Genomic DNA, 18,972 nt, shown 5'->3' with positions numbered 1-18,972 from the left:
ACAAAACTAATGCAAAAGAATATTAAAACTAGAAATCTCTAATGATGAGCTTCTAATTCAAAAGAAGGAGTTGAGAGGTAAGAAGGTTTTGTCTCAAGGGAAGACAGAGGAAAAAGACATCAAGGAGACAGATGCTAGAAAAGATACTCTAGATATGGATGAGGAAAACTTGAATCAGAGCATTGCCCAAGATGAATAGGGGTATATGAAGGGTATCTTTGGAAACCTGGGTGTGATGAAAAGGGAAATTATTAGTATGAAGGAATAGATGTATGATATAAGGAGGGATTTTGATCGGCTAAGTAGGACTATTAGAGGTGAGAGGACTTTAGGTTAGCATTTAGATAGACTCTCAAATGTTATTGGGAATGAAAAAGTCAAGAATTTAATAAAGAGAGTCTCACTACTAGAAGCAAACAATAGAGCTATGGAGCATATGATAAAGGACATGCAGTAAAAGATGGATGTGATGGGAAACATAGTTGATAGTACTAAGAATGTGGTAAAGAAACTTGTAGACTATAGGTGTTTCATTTGAAGACTATTGTAGATAACATTAAGATTTTGTTGGACAAACTAGAATAGGGGAGAATTCAAGGTTCTAAGGATATGAAAGAGGACCAAGGCCCTAGTAAATGAACAAGGGAAAATTCAAAGAAGATAGATGTTATGGATGACAAAGAAATTGATGAGTTGAGGGCCTCTATTGTAAACATGAATATACTTGTAGATCAAGCTACTCATTTATTAAAGACCTTATAGTTGTCCTTATGTCTCATTGATGTCTTGTTGCTATTTGTTTTCTTGTTTGATGTATCATGGATACTTGTCATAGTTTGTATTATTTTTTAGTGTTGATGCACAGTTCCTCAAGAGCTTTCTTAGCTTTTCTATTTGGTACTCTATAAGAGGTTTCACATCCTATCAAAACCTATTTTTACTTAATCAAAATTGGAGATCTCTTTGATGTGCTCATTAGATGAATCTACAAAAATGGTCTTCACAACCCTCTATAGTACAACCTTCTTATGGTAAGCCCTATCAAACCATTTTAACAAAGGAGTGCATGAATTCTTACATAATATAATCTAGTAGAGACAAGATATGAAAATAGAGATAGATGTCCATGATTTGTTCTCATAAATATTTTAACAGATGAACACACATATTGCTTCCTATTGAGAGGGGAAAGTTACCAAAGCTCCATGATAAGGATAATGATATATTATTAATGTGCAACATGCTAGTTCCACTGCTGATTGGAATCCTACGAGCCCTACCAACTTGATGCTAGGATATCCAACCAGTTATGGCCAACTTGACAAAACTAAATAATGTAATCCAAGTTCCTTGCACTTATGCCTCTGCAAGGCCAAGGTGAGTACACCTGATCTTGGATAACAACTTAGATCCAAGATGCTTAAAGAAGATCAATTAGAATTTGAATGAAACTTTCTTAAATGCCAAGAATTGTAGAAAGCTTTTTAACTTGAGAATCACGAATTTATAATAAAAAATGAATATATGAATTTTTTTGAATAAGAATAAGTATGGATTAATGCAAAAATGAATATATTAATTCTTCAAAGGAAAGATATGAAACAATTACCAACATATGGATTATGAATCAAGAGTAGTATAAAGACCAATGCTTAATTAAATTGGCAAATAGAGTCAATATTATAAGTTGAGATGTACAACTTTATAAATTTCAATGTACTTAAACTATAAATAGATCAATAATCTAGATGTGACGGATGAACTATACGAACACAACTTTACACTACTCTAGAATGCATTAATTTAACTCCTATGATATGGAGACAAACTAGACATAATTATAGAAACAATTAAATATCACAATTTTAAAATTCTCTAGAATACATTATAAATCCTATTATATGGAGACAAACTAGACATAAATACATAAACAATTAAATATTTCATAATATATGTTTATCAAGTATTAAATGCAATAACGATCCAATGCACTTGTCTAAATATTAAAATATTTATAAAGGACACAAATTAATAATAATTTAAATTCTAAATTTTTTATACAAATAAGTAAAATAAATATGCTTACTAATTATGCTAGAATTAAAATTGCAATGAAGACACTCCTTATAGATGATCCATCCAATGCAATTAGATTCCAAAAAAGAAGTAAAAAATTGTACTCAACGATCCAAATCCATGATCTTTAAAAAAAAAAATTCATTCCTTTTCCAATGAAAGAATATAATATTTCAAGAGTACATAATAATATGAATATGTATAATTTTTGGAAATTGTATAACTGATCCTAAAGCATCACATCACTTCAGGCTTCTTAATCTAGTTACAACTACATGGTTGTAGTTTACATCATGGCTACTTCAACATGTAATTGGAAATGGGAATAGTTTCATCTCACTCTAATTATATCTAGTTGTTGTTTAGATTAAAAATAACAACATAGGCTAACCATTTTTCATCGCTATCCAACTTTAGGAGATATAATCTCTATATCAAAGCCACACTACTTCCTTGTTATCATGCACCCATAGACCTATGACAAGCATATGATGTTGTTAGATTTAAACTACTTAAAAATGACTAATAATAAAAAACATAATTCCCCCTCTTAAGGAAGCCTTGTGAAATATAGGTATTGAAATTTGCATTATTGTGTGATCCTTTGGAATAGCAAATTTGTGTATATACAAAACCCTTGATGTTCCTTGATTCTCCTCATCCATTATTACTTGGCCATGTGATAACCATGGAGCTCCCTAATTGGCTTAGAATTCTTAGTAATTTGTCAATGAGGCTTCTTCATTCAAGTGTTGTGGATTCCAAATAATTTACTGTATCCCCTAAGTGTATAAAATCTCTTCACTGTGTCATAGGAGTATGATGATGGACACACTTAATTATTATCTTTCTCTAGCGGTCCTCACTATAAAGGAGTTATCTTTTGGTCCATTTCTTTGGTTTTGATTCCATTTTTTTCATGAGTGTTTGAGATCTCATATTGGGGTCTTCTTGGCATTAATCAAACTTTTGATATCATCAAGACTTTAAAATCATTATGTTTGAAACTTACTCTATATTAATCAATGCAGAACTGATGACATTCTTAGATGTATGAAATATGATACATGTTGCATATCCACTCAATCCTTCATATCATATTTCTATTTGCTATTGTTAGCTCTTTATACTTATTGCTTTCTATCATTGTTGGTCATGCCGGTCAAAGGCATTAATCTAGTGTGTACATTGCTCATTGTTTGACATCATCATTAGTACTCTAATCACCATTTATTGCTTGTTTTTAGTCTCAAATAATTTTTGTTGTTTCTAGATTTTTAGTTTTATGTAAAACAAGTCTTTCATATTATCATATCTTCACATGCAAATTGCACAGCTTGTCTTTTTAACTAAATGATTATATCCAATCATCACATTAGTTATTCCTATACACATATGCTAGTATAAAATGAAGGTTGTTGCTTAATCTCAAAATGAGAATTTAATTATTTTGGGACTAAATGTCTAGAAACCATCTCTCAGCTCTATAAATTCATCATTAAATACATTCCTTTTGGCATCTTGTTCACCCCTTTACTATTTTTCCTAAGTTGTAGTTGTTAGTGGTTGTTGAATCATTGATGGTCCCAAGGAATAATCTCAAATCATTGTTGTGTGTATATTTTCTCATCTTTATTTTACTGCTAGATGTTGCTATTTGTTTTGAAACCAAATAAGCATGCTTGCTTTTCATGGTGAATATCTAGGAACTTTTGAATAATATGTTGGGGCTCATCTTGTATCATTTCCCCAATGTGCTTTAAAAGATGCATTCAAGATTTGTATATTTATATCTCTATACTTATTCTTCCTTGATCTATAATGTATATGTATATATATATATATATATATATATATATATATATATATATATATATATATATATATATATATATATATATATATATATATATATATATATATATATATGGCATTTTCTATCATGACTCCTCAATATTATTTCACAAATGGAAACAAAATTTTTTGCTTCATCACAACAAAAGGCCAACAAGAGGGCTAAAGGGATTGAGAGAAATAGGGTAGCAACCCAACTAACAGTGGGACCACCAAATGGTGTCCAAGGAAAGATAGAGGAACAAGAAAAGAACTAAAGCAAGAGAAGATCCCCAAACCAAGAACAACAACCCAAAAACCTAACTCCCCCAATCTACTAGGAAAAAACCAATAATTGATGGATATATAGTAGGTAACAACATCCTACAACACCTATAGGGACCTCCAAAGTCATAGAAGTAGAAGGAAGTCATTGCTAATTGGAGGATCTATGTGGATTCACTACCCTATGGCATCCTCAAGGGGAGAGGGGTCAAGTGTCCACTTGATGCCCCACTTTGAGAGTTTCATTGTGAAGGAGGTGATGAGCAGGTCAAAATGTGACCTTAGAGAGAGAATCAACTAAAGGATGAGATCCATAAGCCTCCATGTCTCCTTTAGCTAGAGAAAAAGACATCTTTAATCAATATGTGTAAAGAAGGTTGGAAGAGATTGGACCACTTTGAATAGGCACTAGAATCCCCCTTTGATCTCGTACTAGATGTGAAAGTGGAAAATGAAGAAAGTCCTCATCTTGGCCTCCCCTAAATCACAAAGATGGAAAATCTTGTACTCTCTAGCTAATGGTGGTAATTCTAGATGCAGAGTTGATGGGACCCCACTCTAAAAGAACTAAGAGAGATAGAAAGAGTATGGAACAACCCAAAGAGAGCTAGGGGGTGCACACAATGATCTCATCTTGTAGCTCAAGAAGTACTCCATAAAGAAATCCATCTTAGGAAAAGGTCCCTTAGAGGGATAGGTCCAAGTGGTATGCCTATTCAACTCCTATAGCAAAAAATGAAGCAAGTACTCATCTCAGCCTCCCCTAAATCACAAAGCTATAAAATCTTGTCCTCTCTAGACAAATGGTAGTCATTCTAGATGCACATTTGATGGGAAGCTACTCTGAAATAACCAAGAGAGCTACAAAGAGTATGGGACAACCCTGAGAGAGCTAGGGGGACACACAATGATATTGTCTTGTAGCTAAAGAAAGTCCTCCACAAAGAAAGCCATCTTAGGAAAAAGTCCCCTAGAGGGACATGTCCAAGTGGTATGCCAATTCAACTCCTATCAAGATAGAAAAAGATAAAATAGGGCATCCAAGGAGTACTAAAATAGGAGAGGTGGTCAATGTTGATCTTGATAGATCACAAAAAGATGATGCTTGCAGGAACTAGCAATGGGCACAACCAATAGGGTCTGATTAAACAATAGCCTTTGCAAGAGTAGTGGACTAGGTAGGAATATCTATAATACCTCTCTAAGGAATCCATGAAATTATGGAAATGATGTAATAACCAAACAAGATAAAAATTAGTAACAAGTTTGAAAGGTTGAACCCCAAACTTGATGAGAACAATATGTGAGGTAGACTATCTGAATCTAATGGTCCACCTAAGAAACAAGATCTACATCTACTCTATTGAAGCCCAATCATAATCAAGTAAAGATGGACCCCATGCCACAAAACCATAAAGAATAGTTTGTCTAAGAAAAGTATCCAAAAGAGTCAACTTATATTTCATATCCTCAAAATGATTTATGAAGCATTGTCTCTCAATAAGGGCTAGAAATGATCCCTAACCCTTATTGATGCAAGGTTGAACTGTCCATCTCGAACTGAAGTGAGGCCTTGAGAATCTAACCCCCAAATAACTATCAGAGGAAGGAATATCAAACACCTCCCCCTATAAAAGAAAGAAAAGGTCAAAGTTCTTGAGCTAAGTGAAGACCATCAATGTGGTCTTACTCATATTCACTATTAGTTGTTACAAATTGCATAAAGCATCAAGGTGGCTAAGGATTCTCTAAGCCCCTCTAGAAAGGAGGCCATGAGGACCACATCATGAACAAATAGTAGGTTACAATCAACACCTAGCTTAAGTAACAAGAAACCTCATGTGACAAGTATATATACAAGAACCCATCTTACTCATCAATGTAGAGTCACAATAGCACATGAGACAAAGGGAAGCCTTACTTTTCCCATATAGTACTATGGATGAAACTTGACAACCCATGAGGGGTTTAAAGTCACATGATGGAACTCATGAGAGTTGTCAACATACCAATATCTTGCAATCTCTAGAATAAGGCTATCCTAGAAACTAAACCAAATGCCTTGTTAAAATCTACAAAGCAACAACAAACCTTAAAGGAGTAAGGGCATTATTCCTTGATAATAGCTCTAAGAGTCAGAATGTAATTTGTGGTTTGAAAATATGGATGAAAGCTTTCCCACCCTCTAGCCCAAGCATATCATTGATCAAGCTCATGAGAAGGAATATCATGTAAAATTGTAGCATACAATTTAGAAAAAGTGTGCTCCACCATGATGGTCCTAAACTATTGGGTTCTAATGTAGGCCCAATCTTATGAATTAGGTTAATAATGTAATGTGACCAAGAGGGGGTAAACATAATATCCCCTTTACATTAAGAAATCTAAGATTAAATTACATATTATAGGGTCAATAAAATATAAATATAACTATTAGAAAATATATAAGATTATTCAAGTTGCTAAATGAAACATGTAAAATATGTTTTCCTTACCACATTAAATAAAGGAAAATATATGAATCACTAATCTTTCTAAACCATTTCTAACCCCACTTATAACTAAGCACCATATTAAAAATTCTCCTCCAATTCGCTAAACAATTATCCACCCAAAATGAATTCACAAGCAATGGGAGTCTATCCTATATTGTGTAACATCTTGCATATTTCAATGAGCTTAAGAGAAGTTGACCTAAGTTCATAAGAAGACATGATATTTTAATAAGAAAAATTACTCCCTTGGTAAGCAATATTTCCTATTGTGAAGAGAAAAACATTATAAAATAAACTTGATATATTATTAGAATTTAGAATGTTTACCAATCTAGAAGATTTTTAGTTTTACTAATCTACAAGAAAGTTTATGGCCAAGATAAACTATATTTAACTACAAATTAGTGCCTTCTCTTTGTGAGGCCAAATCCTATTATGAATTCCACACATGATATTTTGGGAAGTCTATGACAACATAAGAAAAGGTTCATTAGATGATGACAAATAATGTAAGAGTGGCCATTAAATGACAACTGAATCTCATATTTATAGCTCTCCAATTTGACTGTAAGTTTTGTTGCTCTACTAAAATTTAAAGGAAATATTCATATCTCATTTTAGACTCCCTGTTGTAGTTTTGATATTTTATAATTTCTTGTAAAATTGGGTGGATAAATTTAAAATCATCATTTGGTTAAAAACTTTGGACATAATATCCTAGGGGGATATTATTGTTATAGTGGTATCGGAGTTGGTTTCCTGCAAACCCATGGGATTTGTTGAATAATAGATATATCTAAAGGGCTTTACAAATTTTCCTCTAGGGGTTTGAATTTGTGAATATTGGAAATAGATAAAATTTGTTCTTGAATGAGATGATTAAATAGCTTGGTTTTGTGAAGGAAACACAAAATCAATGATTGATTAGGTTAAGCAACTAAGTAGGAAACATGTAGGGATCTACTAGGTATCTTTGTCCACCCTTAGATTAGTTTCATTCACCCCCAAGTGCCTATAGCACTTTAACACCTGTTGTCTTGCACCAAACACATAGAGATCTTTGGCCTAGGGTTTGCTAGAAAAAGTGATTGCCTTGCTTTCCATCACTAATTGAAGGGTTTTTCTGCACTCGAGAAGGAAGTTCAGATAACTTTAGTTGTAGAATATTTTAAACTCTCAAAACCATTATCATTCTTCTACCAATATGTTCAAGTTACCAAATCAATCATTTATTCACCTATGCCAATCCATACACTATGAAAATGAAATGTTTTACAAGTAAAACAAGATCTTTTATTGATTCAAAATGCAAAATTACATATTTTGTGTGTCTCTATCTTCTACTTGCCTGAAAGGGCTATTTGAAAACCTTTCCCGACTAATCCAATTTATTTTCAAAGGTTGTGATCTTTGGGAGTGATTAGGTGAAAGTTTATTAAAAGTAACAAAAAATTGTTAGCCTTGCTGAGTAGTCAGTACTAGATGAGCCTACGTAGTCATTGAAAATAGTTCCCCTATAGGTGTCAAGCATTTCATTTTAAACCAAGTTTAGAGATAGTGTCAATTGAGTTGTGTTGATTAACAAACAAAATTTATTGTAAAATCTACACCAGTCAATTCTCAAGCATTGTTGAGCTCCCAGTATATGTCAAGCTCTAGGAACATGCTAAGTTGGGCCAGTTAACAAAGGATTCCTAGTGTTATCTGAGTACCTAGATTTAAAATCCTAAGAACAAACCTATCCTATTGTAGGACTAAGATGTACCTAATGACCATAGTCAAAAACCCATGGGTTATAAAATACCAATGGTGAATAATCCTTACAAGTGGCTTGATTTATTAGAAAACTATTTCTACCTATTATAAATGTCTCTTAGGCATAAATTCCCTTGAGTAGAACTCATGTAGAGTTGCAATGATAAATTCTATGGAGAATGGAAGGTTGGGTGTTCCTGCACCATACTCCCTTTCTTGAAAAACTCAAGTCCCACTTGAAGATAGTTTTTGATTAGAGGTTTCATGCCTAGCAATGCATTCTTCACTCATCCACGTAGCATCTATGTTTGGAATGCCCTTCCACTTGACCAAGTAGTTTATATAGGTCTTCTTCCTTGTCTTCTTGACCACCTTAGAATCCAAAATATTTTCCAACTGAAGTGGTTGGCTAGGTGGTAGATCCTTGATCCATTCTACATGTTCATCAACATCCTACATTACATTATTAGTCTCTACATCACCTTTAAAAAGGGTGAGATCAAAAACATTAAAGATAGGAGAAATTGATATGTTAAGAGGAAATACAATTTCATAAGCATTCTCTCTAAATTTTTGTAATATTTGATAGGGTACAATCTTCCTCATCTACAATTTTGTGTGTCCCCTTGGTAGTCTTTCCTTTTTTAGATAAGCACATACTTGATCTCCTTCATTGAATGAAACATATCACTTTTTCTTCTCTGCCTGTTATTTGTATCTTGTAGTGTTTTGATTCAAAGTATCTTTGACCTTATAATAAATTGTTTTGATCCATTCTAAGAACTCCTCACCTTTTGTACTAGTTTTGAACTCATCTATGACCCCTCTAGGATGGAATCCATAGTTTACTTGGAATGGTGTCTTCCCTATTGGTTTGTTGACTAATTATTGAAGGGAAATTCTACTTGGGGGAGGATCACATCCCATATCTACTCATGTTTCTTTGTTAGACACCTTAAAATGTTTCCTAATGATGTTTTGACTACTTCAATCTACTATTCTATTTATGGATGGTAGGAAGAGCTGAAGGATAAATTTGTGCCCAACTTTTTCCATAAGGTCCTCCAAAAGTGACCTTGGAATTTCACATCTCTATCTAAGATAATTCATGTTGGTAGTCCATGAATCCTAACTACTTCCTTGAAAAATAGATTAGCAATGTGTGAAGCATAATTAGACCTCTTACAAGGAAAAAAATGAGCCATTTTACTAAATCTATCTACAATATAAAAAATGCTATCAAAACCTTGTCTTGTCCTTGGTAGACCTAAGATAAAATCCATTCTCTCATCATCCCATGATTGGAATAGGTAAGGGTTGAAGAAGATCTTGATTTTTCATTACTTCCTTTACTCTTTGGTATATTGTGCAAGTCTCAACAAATTTTCTAACATTAGTAGGTAACTTAAGACAATAATAGTTCCTCCTTAGGTGTTGTAGAGTTTTTTCAATCCAAAAATGACCTCCTATGTACCACAATGCTTCTCTTTAATTAGGTTTTCCCTCATGGAGCATCTAGGAATGAAAATTTTTCCTTCTTTAAAAAAATAGACCATTCTAGAATAAATATTTAGAATATTTTGTGTTATATGCATTAGATAATGTACAACAAACCTTATGAATTTCTCCAAAGTTTGGATCATCTTTGTATAACTATTTAAGGGCATCAATCCCCATGCTTTGCACTCAGACTTCTTCCACCAAGGTGGCTCTCCTACTAAGAGCATCTGCTACTTTTTTTGTAATACCTTTCTTATGTTTAACTGAAAATGTGAAGGCTTGGAGTTGCTCAACCCACTTAATGTGTTTGCAACTCAACTTGTCTTGGCTATTCAGGAAGATTATTGCATGATTGTCTATATAGATAATGAATTCCATAGGAAGTAAGTAGTGCCTCCATTTCTTTAGAGCCTAAACCATAACATATAGTTCTAAGTCATATGTACTATACTTTTTCTTTGCATCATTTACTATATTGAAGGAGAAAGCCATTGGTCTTCCCTCCTAGCTAAGAATTTCTAGTATGTCAAGGTTACTTGCATCATTTTCTAGTGTGAACAGTTTGTTGAAAGAAGGTAGTGCCAAGATTGGATATTGTGCTACCCTACCTTTCAAGTATTCAAATGACCCATCTACCTGAGTAGTCCATCGAAACTTTTTCTTCCCACCTCCCTTGATGGCATCTAACAGAGGTGCACATATGTGATTGAAATGTTTGACAAATTTCCTATAGAAGGTTTCCAATCAATGAAAACTTCTAACTTCCCCTATTGTCTTAGTTGTTGGCCAATTAAGGATAGCCTCAACCTTTTCAGGATCCATCTTCAAGGTGCCCTTTGAGATGACAAAGCCCAAGAATTTTAATTCTGTCTACATGAATGCACACTTTTCAAGGTTTATTTCCAACTTCTTTTCATGTATCTTTAAAGGACTAGTTCCAAATGTTTTGTGTGTTCTTCTTTGGATTTGTTGAAAATTAATATGTCATCAAGATAGATGACCACAAACTTACCTATAAATTCATGAAGTACTTCATTCATCAACCTCATGAAGGTGCCAGGGGTAGCACCTAGACCAATTGGCATGACAAGCCATTCATATAACCCTTCAATGATTTTGAATGTTCTTTTCCACTCATCTCTAGGCCCAATCCTTATCTAATGGTAGCCTGATCTATGGTATATTTTGGAACAGTAGCATTCTCCTCCAAGCTTGATGTAGGAGCATCCAATGGTGTAAGAATAATCTTGTATCACCCAAAAATATGCTTAGTATTAGTTTTTGTTTAAAGTGTTTTCATTTTTGAATACCCATTTTGGTCAATTAAAGATTTCAACTCTCATAGATCCACTATTGGTTTTTTGGGTTAGAGTTTTTGAGAACCTTGGGATACATGCCAATGTAGAAAATAGGTTATTTTTGTTGAGTTTTATGGATCTCTAATAGATAAAACAATTACAATAATATGAGAACAATAAATACTCTTAGACAATAGGTATGCCTACTTGTATTGCAGTAGTGCTAAGTATTCCTTCAATTAATGGTGATTTGTATATTACTTGAGATCAGTATTTCCTTTCTTGCAAATCACTAATGATATGGATTATATTCCAAATATTCTGATGCTCCTATAGGTTAGACTTTATAAAATATATACTAAACAAATATTTATAATGCTTTACTTGCAGATCATAGGGTCTAAGATGCCATAGATAGATGTCTTCCCTCAATGATCTATTCTCCCTTGAGTATATTTGTGGAGGGCCATAACCCTCGTAGATTCATGACTCTATGTGGCCTTTGGCCACATTGACTCATGCCTTTACGGTGTCATGACTTACCAAATTGTTAGTTAAGATAACCATAATATAAGCAGTGCTCAATAACAAGGTAGTAAGAACATGTCGATTCCAATAAGGACCATCAATAGGCATTTTTATTCTCCCGATAATTACATTGTGATTGTGTTAATCCAAAAACACACACACACACACATATGTATGATAAACATTAACAACAATTTATTTGAGAATCCAAAATCATAGATTTATATATGAATCAGATGAGCATCATTACTTCTACTAATGCTATACATTAACACTCCCTCTTAGCAAGGGAGAAGTAATACACAAATGAAAAATTTGATCACATTGTCTGAACTTAACACTTAGAAACAATGACTAGTCAGATAAAGATTTTCAATTTATAAATACTATCATAAAGTATGTTATGATCTCTAATTGTTTGAAACAATATCTAGAGTAATAAAAATGTTATCTATAATCTCTAGTTGCCCAATGTAATGTCTAGAGATGTCCATAGTAATAACATGAAAATTTATTACCCATGATCTCTAATTTCCCAAAGCAATGTCTATAGATGTCCATTATAATAACATGCAAATTTTTTACTCATGATCTCTAATTGCCTAAAGCAATGTCTAGAGATGTCCATGATAACACGCCTATCATTTACAAGATCATCACCTTGTAAATAATTATCTTCTAAATAAGTATTTCCATGAAAGATCATCACCTTTCATTACATATTTGATGCAACTAAACAAAAATAGAGACATAAACTCACATGAATTAAAACTTTTAATTAAATATTAAATATTACAAATTAATCATACCAAGTTTTTCTCTAAAGTATTTCAACTTCACTTTAGCAAGAGGCTTTGTAAAGATATCAATTATTTTTTGATTAGTACATATGTACTCTAGTTGAATGACTCCTCAATTCACCATATCTTGAATGTAGTGGAAAAGAATTTCAATATGTTTGGAGCGATTGTGAAAAACTGGATTGGTCGAAAGCTTGATGCAACTTTGACTATCACAATGAATCACAGTGGGCTTCAAGGGTATTTTGAACAAGTTTGCTAACAACTTCTATAGCCATACCACTTCTCTAGCACCCAAAGAAGATGCAATATATTATGCTTTGGTGGAACTTAATGCAACTAAAGTCTATTTTCTACTGGACCAAAAAACCATTCCAAATCTTAGACTGAAGCAATATCTAGAAGTACTCTTACATTCAATAGGACCGCCTACCTAATTAGAACCTGAATATCCATGAAGTTTGATGTTGACTTTATCATATTTTATTCCTATTCCAATAGTACCTTTTAGATATCTCAAAATGTATTTAGCTACATGTAGATGTATCTTCTTTGGTGCACACATAAACTAACTCAAAGTGTGAGTAGCATATCATATGTTAGGATGAATATTAACCAAATATATTAAAGATCCAATAATCTACCTATAGTAACTACAATTTGTAAGTTCTAATTTGATCATATCATCTTTCAACTTGTGTAGGTTTACTTTCATAGGAGTAGCCACTGGTTTACATTCCATCATTCCAAATTTTGTTAAAATGTCGACTATATATTTTCCTTGATTCAAAAGAATGCAATTATCCTATTGCCAGACTTCTAATCCAAGAAAGTAGCAAAGTAGAGCTAAGTATTTCATTTCAAACTCTATTGTGAGTTCTTGTTTACATTTCTTTATGAGATATTCATCACCTATTATCAACAAATCATCAACATATAACACAAGAATAATCATATGATCACCATCTTTTTTGAAGTATAAGTTGGGATCAGTTTCATTTTTGAAATATCCTAACTTCTTTAGATAGTTGTCTATCCTTTCATACCATGCTTTGGGAGCCTGTTTGAGACCATAAAGTGCTTTCTTTAATTTACAAACATGAATTTTTCTATCATGAGTATTGAAACCTTCTGGTTGCTTGATACAGACTTCTTCTTCAATCTTGTCATTAAGGAATGTTGTTTTGACATCCACTTGAAGAACCTTCCATCCCTTGGATTTTGCAATAGCCAAGATGGTTTTGACTAAAGTATATATAGCAACTGGAACAATTTTTCTTCATAATCAATTTCTTCTTTCTATGAGAAACCCTGTGCTACAAACCTGGCTTTGTATTTTTCAATGTTTCCATCAGATGCATGTTTAATTTTAAAAAACCATTTGGAAGAAACAATGGATTTATTTTTAGGTCTTGGTACAACATTCTATACACCATTTTTTAATATAGAGTTATATTTTTCAATCATTGCTTCTTTTCAAGACTAATTTGAAAGTGCTTCTTTGACACTAGAAGGTTTTGTTTTTATAAGTTTAGTTAACAATGCAACATAACATGATTGATTTCTTGTTCTTTTGCTCTCTTGCATTACTTCATTAGGCTCAACCTATTTTTCTTCTATCATTTTCCTAGCCCAAAGTGGCCTCTTTTTATTATTGACATTTTTAGAATCGTCATGATTAGACATAATGGAAGAAGATGGTTCAATATCGTTCTCTCACTCAATTTTTACTTGTTGATTTTCATCTACTTTAGGAATAGATTCAATAATGGATTCATCAACATTTCTAAAAATATTAAAGTCAATATCTTCTTCAAATTTTACATCTCTACTAATCTCAATTGTTCTTTGACTTAGAATGAATACCTTGTATCCTTTTGTAGTTTTACTATATCCAATAAATATCCCCTTTTCCCCAAAAGCTTCTAGTTTAGTTCTTTTCTCTTTAGGAATGTGGATATAAATTGGACATCCAAATATTCTTAGATGGCTTGGATCAGGTTTAATGCTGGTGAATACTTCTTCTAGAGTGGTGTTCTCTAATACTGAGTGTGGGCATTTGTTTTGAATGTAAATTGTCTTGTTAGATGCTTTAGCCCAAAAGGAAGAATGAAGGTTTTGATTGTGCATCATAGCTCTGGCATATTCCATAATTGTTCTATTTTTACATTCAACAATTCCATTCTATTGAGGATTATAAGGCACAAAAAACTCCCTCTTAATCCCAATAGCTATGCAAAAATTCTGAAAAATATCAGAGATGTATTCACCTCCATTGTTTGACATTAGTGTTTTAATTTTCTGTCTTGATTGATTTTCAACTAAGGCTTTAAACTCTTTGAATTTTGATAAAACTTCAATTGATTCTTTCTATTTTAGAAAATAGATCCAAGTTTGGTTGTAATCATCTATGAAAATTATATAGCAGAAGCACCCATTGAGAGAAGGTACAAACATAGGACCACAAAGTTCAGTGTGGATAAGTTCAAGGATGAATTTAGATTTGCGATTACTTTTAGGAAATGATTTTTTAGTATTTTTACCTAAAGAACATCCTTTGAAAATACTTAAATCATCATTTTTAAGACTAAGTAAAACTTTTACAATTTTTCCTATGGATGACAATGCATGATAGTGAAGGTGACCTAGCCTCCTATGCCAAATTCTAGTAGAATTTGAAGTTTCATGACTAAGTGCTATGTTTTGATTATTAAAAAGTTTATAAATACTTCCATCTCTAAATCCAATGGAAGTGGCTTTCTTAATATTAGAGTTCTTGGGCCAAGATAGAACTTTGTCCTCTTGAAATGTGATTCTAAATCTTTGTTCAACAAGACCAAAAATAATGACTAGGTTTCTTTTTATTCCTGGTACATATAAAACATTTTTTAGTTGTAATGTAATTCTTGAATTTAGTTGTATTGAATAGGAACCAATTCCTTTAATAGGATTAGTAGAGTCATCTCCAATGGTAACTTCTTCTGAGGCTTGTTTAGAGAAAGTTTCAAATTTGTCTTTAGAACCAGTGATGTGTTGAGATACTCCACTATCTATGATCCAAGTGTTGTCGTTAGAGTTTAATTCACTTGAAAGAGCTTATTATAAAGAATAGTTTTCTTTTTCTTCTTCCTCTGCATCCTTTCCTTTGATTTCAGCTAAGGCTATTTCAATTTTCTTCTTTTTAAGGTAGAAGCTATGGGAGTGACCAATTTTATCACATTTAAAACATCTAACTTCAGACCAGTCATGTTGCTTGTATGACTTTTTAGATTCCTTTTTGTTGTATTTGAATTTTCTTTTCTTGTTTGATTTCACATGGAGTGCTTGAATTTCTCCCTCTTGATTTGTACATAGTCCTCTTGAGACTAATCTAGATTCTTCTTGTTGCATTCATTCTTTAATAAATCGAATTTTGGGAGTTCTGGTTGAGAACTTAAACCTTAATAAATGTTTCCCATGATAAAAGAAGACATCTTAGAGCGATCATGCTGAGTTCTTTGTCATTAACTCAATTTTCCATAGTTGCAAGTTGATCTTTTAGTTTAGAAATCCTTGAAAAATATGAAATTATAGATTCTCCATTTTTCATCTTTATATATAGTAGATCTTGTTTTAGAGTTAATAATCTTCTAGTATTGTTGATTTCAAATATTTCTCGAATAGTGGAGAACATCTCAAATGTAGTCTTCAGACTAGATATGGATGGGAGAATATGATATTTTATAGATTCTATTATGATTTTCATTTCTTTATTATTATGTCTTTTCCATGTTACCTTTTCTTATTCAATTTTAGGCATGAATATGTTTGATTCAATATATTCCTCTAACTCCATTTCTCTTAGCATTATCATTACTCTAATTTTCCATGAAGAGAAATTAGATGCACCCTCAAACCTATCTTCTAGTCTCACATGATTCACCATTTTACTGATTTAAAATTTAGCCCCATTTTCTTTTAGAAATCTAAGATTTTATATTTATTCTGAGTAATGGTTTTTCTTATCAGAATGACTCTAATACCATGTTGATTTTTATGGATCTCTAATAGATTAGAAAAATTACAATAATATGAGAATAATAAATACTCTTAGACAATAGGTACTCTTACTTGTATTGCAATAGTGTTGAGTATTCCTTAAATTAATGGTGATTTGTATATTGCTTGAGATCAGTATTTCATTTCTTGCAGATTGCTGATGATATGGATTGTATTCCAAATATTTTGATGCTCCTATGGGTTAGGCTTTATAAAATATATACTGAAAAAATATTGATAATGCTTTACTTGTAGATTGATGGTTCTAAGATGTCATAGATAGATGTCTTCCTTTAGTGATCTTCTCTCCCTTAAGTATATTGGTGGAGGGTTACAACCCCCATAGAGTAATGCCTCTATGGAGACATGGCTTAACAAACTATTAGTTAAGATAACCATAATATAAGTAGTGCTCGATAACAAGGCAGTAAGAACATGCTAATTCCAATAAGGACTGTTGATAGGCATTATTAGTCTCTCAATAATTGTATTGTGATTATGTTAATTCAAACACACACACACACACACACATGATAAAAGTTAACAACAATGTATCTGAGAAACCAAATTCACAAACTTATATATGAATCAGACGAGCATCATTACTTGTATTGATGCTATACATTAACAATAATTTATTTAAGCCATAATTACAATGAGTTAGAGGGTCTAAGTTGGAGGGATGATTATAATTATAATTTAAAGCATTCCAAAAAAAAGAATCAAGTCAAAAGGCTTTATGTTTTGAAAGTTATTGTAGTTTTAAGTTGCTTGGAGACCTCCTAAGAGCACTTCAAAGTCAAATTAGAGACACTAAATGGCATTGTATGGGCCCAAAAAATGGGGGATAAGAAAAGCTATCCATAGGGATATATAATACTTGGAGAGCTTTCTGGAAATGTAAATGGTTCATCAATTGGAGTCTTGGATCAAAAGTTATGCCTCTTGGAAGTTGGACTACCATTTCTGGATTCTTCTAATTTTACACTAACTTCTGACATGTTTTCTAGAACCTTCTAGTTTGGAGGTGGATGCCAAATGGTGTATTATAAAATGTAATCCTAACTCTAAACCTAATTTGGTTTACTTAAGGACATTTTTAGCATTGTAAAGGCAATTTTTGGTGGAGTTTGAGAGAAGGTACTGGAGGAGAGTTTATCTCCAGGACAATGCAACATTGTAAGCCTATAGGACATGTCTTTAGGTCTATTTTCATTGTACTAAATGTCGCAGTAGATCACTTTTGATAATAATATTCCCCTTTTCCTATTGTGTTCATTTTTCTCATGGGTTGTGTTTTCACCAAGTCATGTCTATTATGATTTTCATTGCTTTATTATTATGTCTTTTCCATGTTACCTTTTCTGATTCATTTTTAGGCATGGATATATTTGATTCAATATATTCCTCTAACTCCATTTCTCTTAGTATTATCATTACTCTAATTTTCCATGAAGAGAAATTAGATGCACCCTCAAGCCTATCTTCTAGTCTCACATGATTCACCATTTTAATGATTTAAAGTTTAGCCTCTTTTTCTTTTATTTGAGATTTGAGATTTATTCTGTGTAATGGTTTTTCTTATTAGAATGGCTCTGATAAAATATTGAGTTTTATGGATCTCTGATAGATAAAACAATTAAATTAATATGAGAATAATAAATACTCTTGGACAATAGATACTCTTACTTGTATTGCAGTAGTGTTGAGTATTCCTTGAATTAATGTGATTTGTATATTGCTTGAGATTAGTATTTCATTTCTTGTAGATTTCTGATGATATGGATTGTATTCCAAATATTATGATGCTCCTAGAGGTTAGACTCTATAAAATATATACTGAACAAATATTGATAATGTTTTACTTGCAGATCACTGGATCTGAGATGTCATAGGTAGATGTCTTCCCTCAATGATTTTCTCTCCCTTAAGTATATTGGTGGAGGGTTATGATCCCCATAGAGTCATGCCTCTATGATGGCATGAGTTAAACAATTGTTAGTTAAGATAACCATAATATAAGCAGTGCTTGATAACAAGGTAGTAAGAAATGTCGATTCCAATAAGGATTGTTGATAGGCATTGTTAGTCTCCTGATAATTGCATTGTGATTGTATTAATCCAAATATATACACACATATATATGATAAACATTAACAACAATGTATTTGAGAAGCCAAAATCACATATTTATATATGAATCAAATGAGCATCATTACTTCTATTGATGCTATACATTAATGTTTTTTTAATTGAGCCATAATTATAATGAGTTAGAGGGTGTAAGTTGGAGGAATGATTATACTTGTAATTTAAAGTATTCAAGAAAAAAAAATCAAGTCAAAAAGTTTTATGGTTTGAAAG

Source organism: Cupressus sempervirens, chromosome 3 (assembly GCF_028749045.1).
Source record: "Cupressus sempervirens isolate cs-2001-9-10 chromosome 3, ASM2874904v1, whole genome shotgun sequence".
Lineage (NCBI taxonomy): Eukaryota > Viridiplantae > Streptophyta > Pinopsida > Cupressales > Cupressaceae > Cupressus > Cupressus sempervirens.
This window is presented reverse-complemented; position numbering follows the sequence as displayed.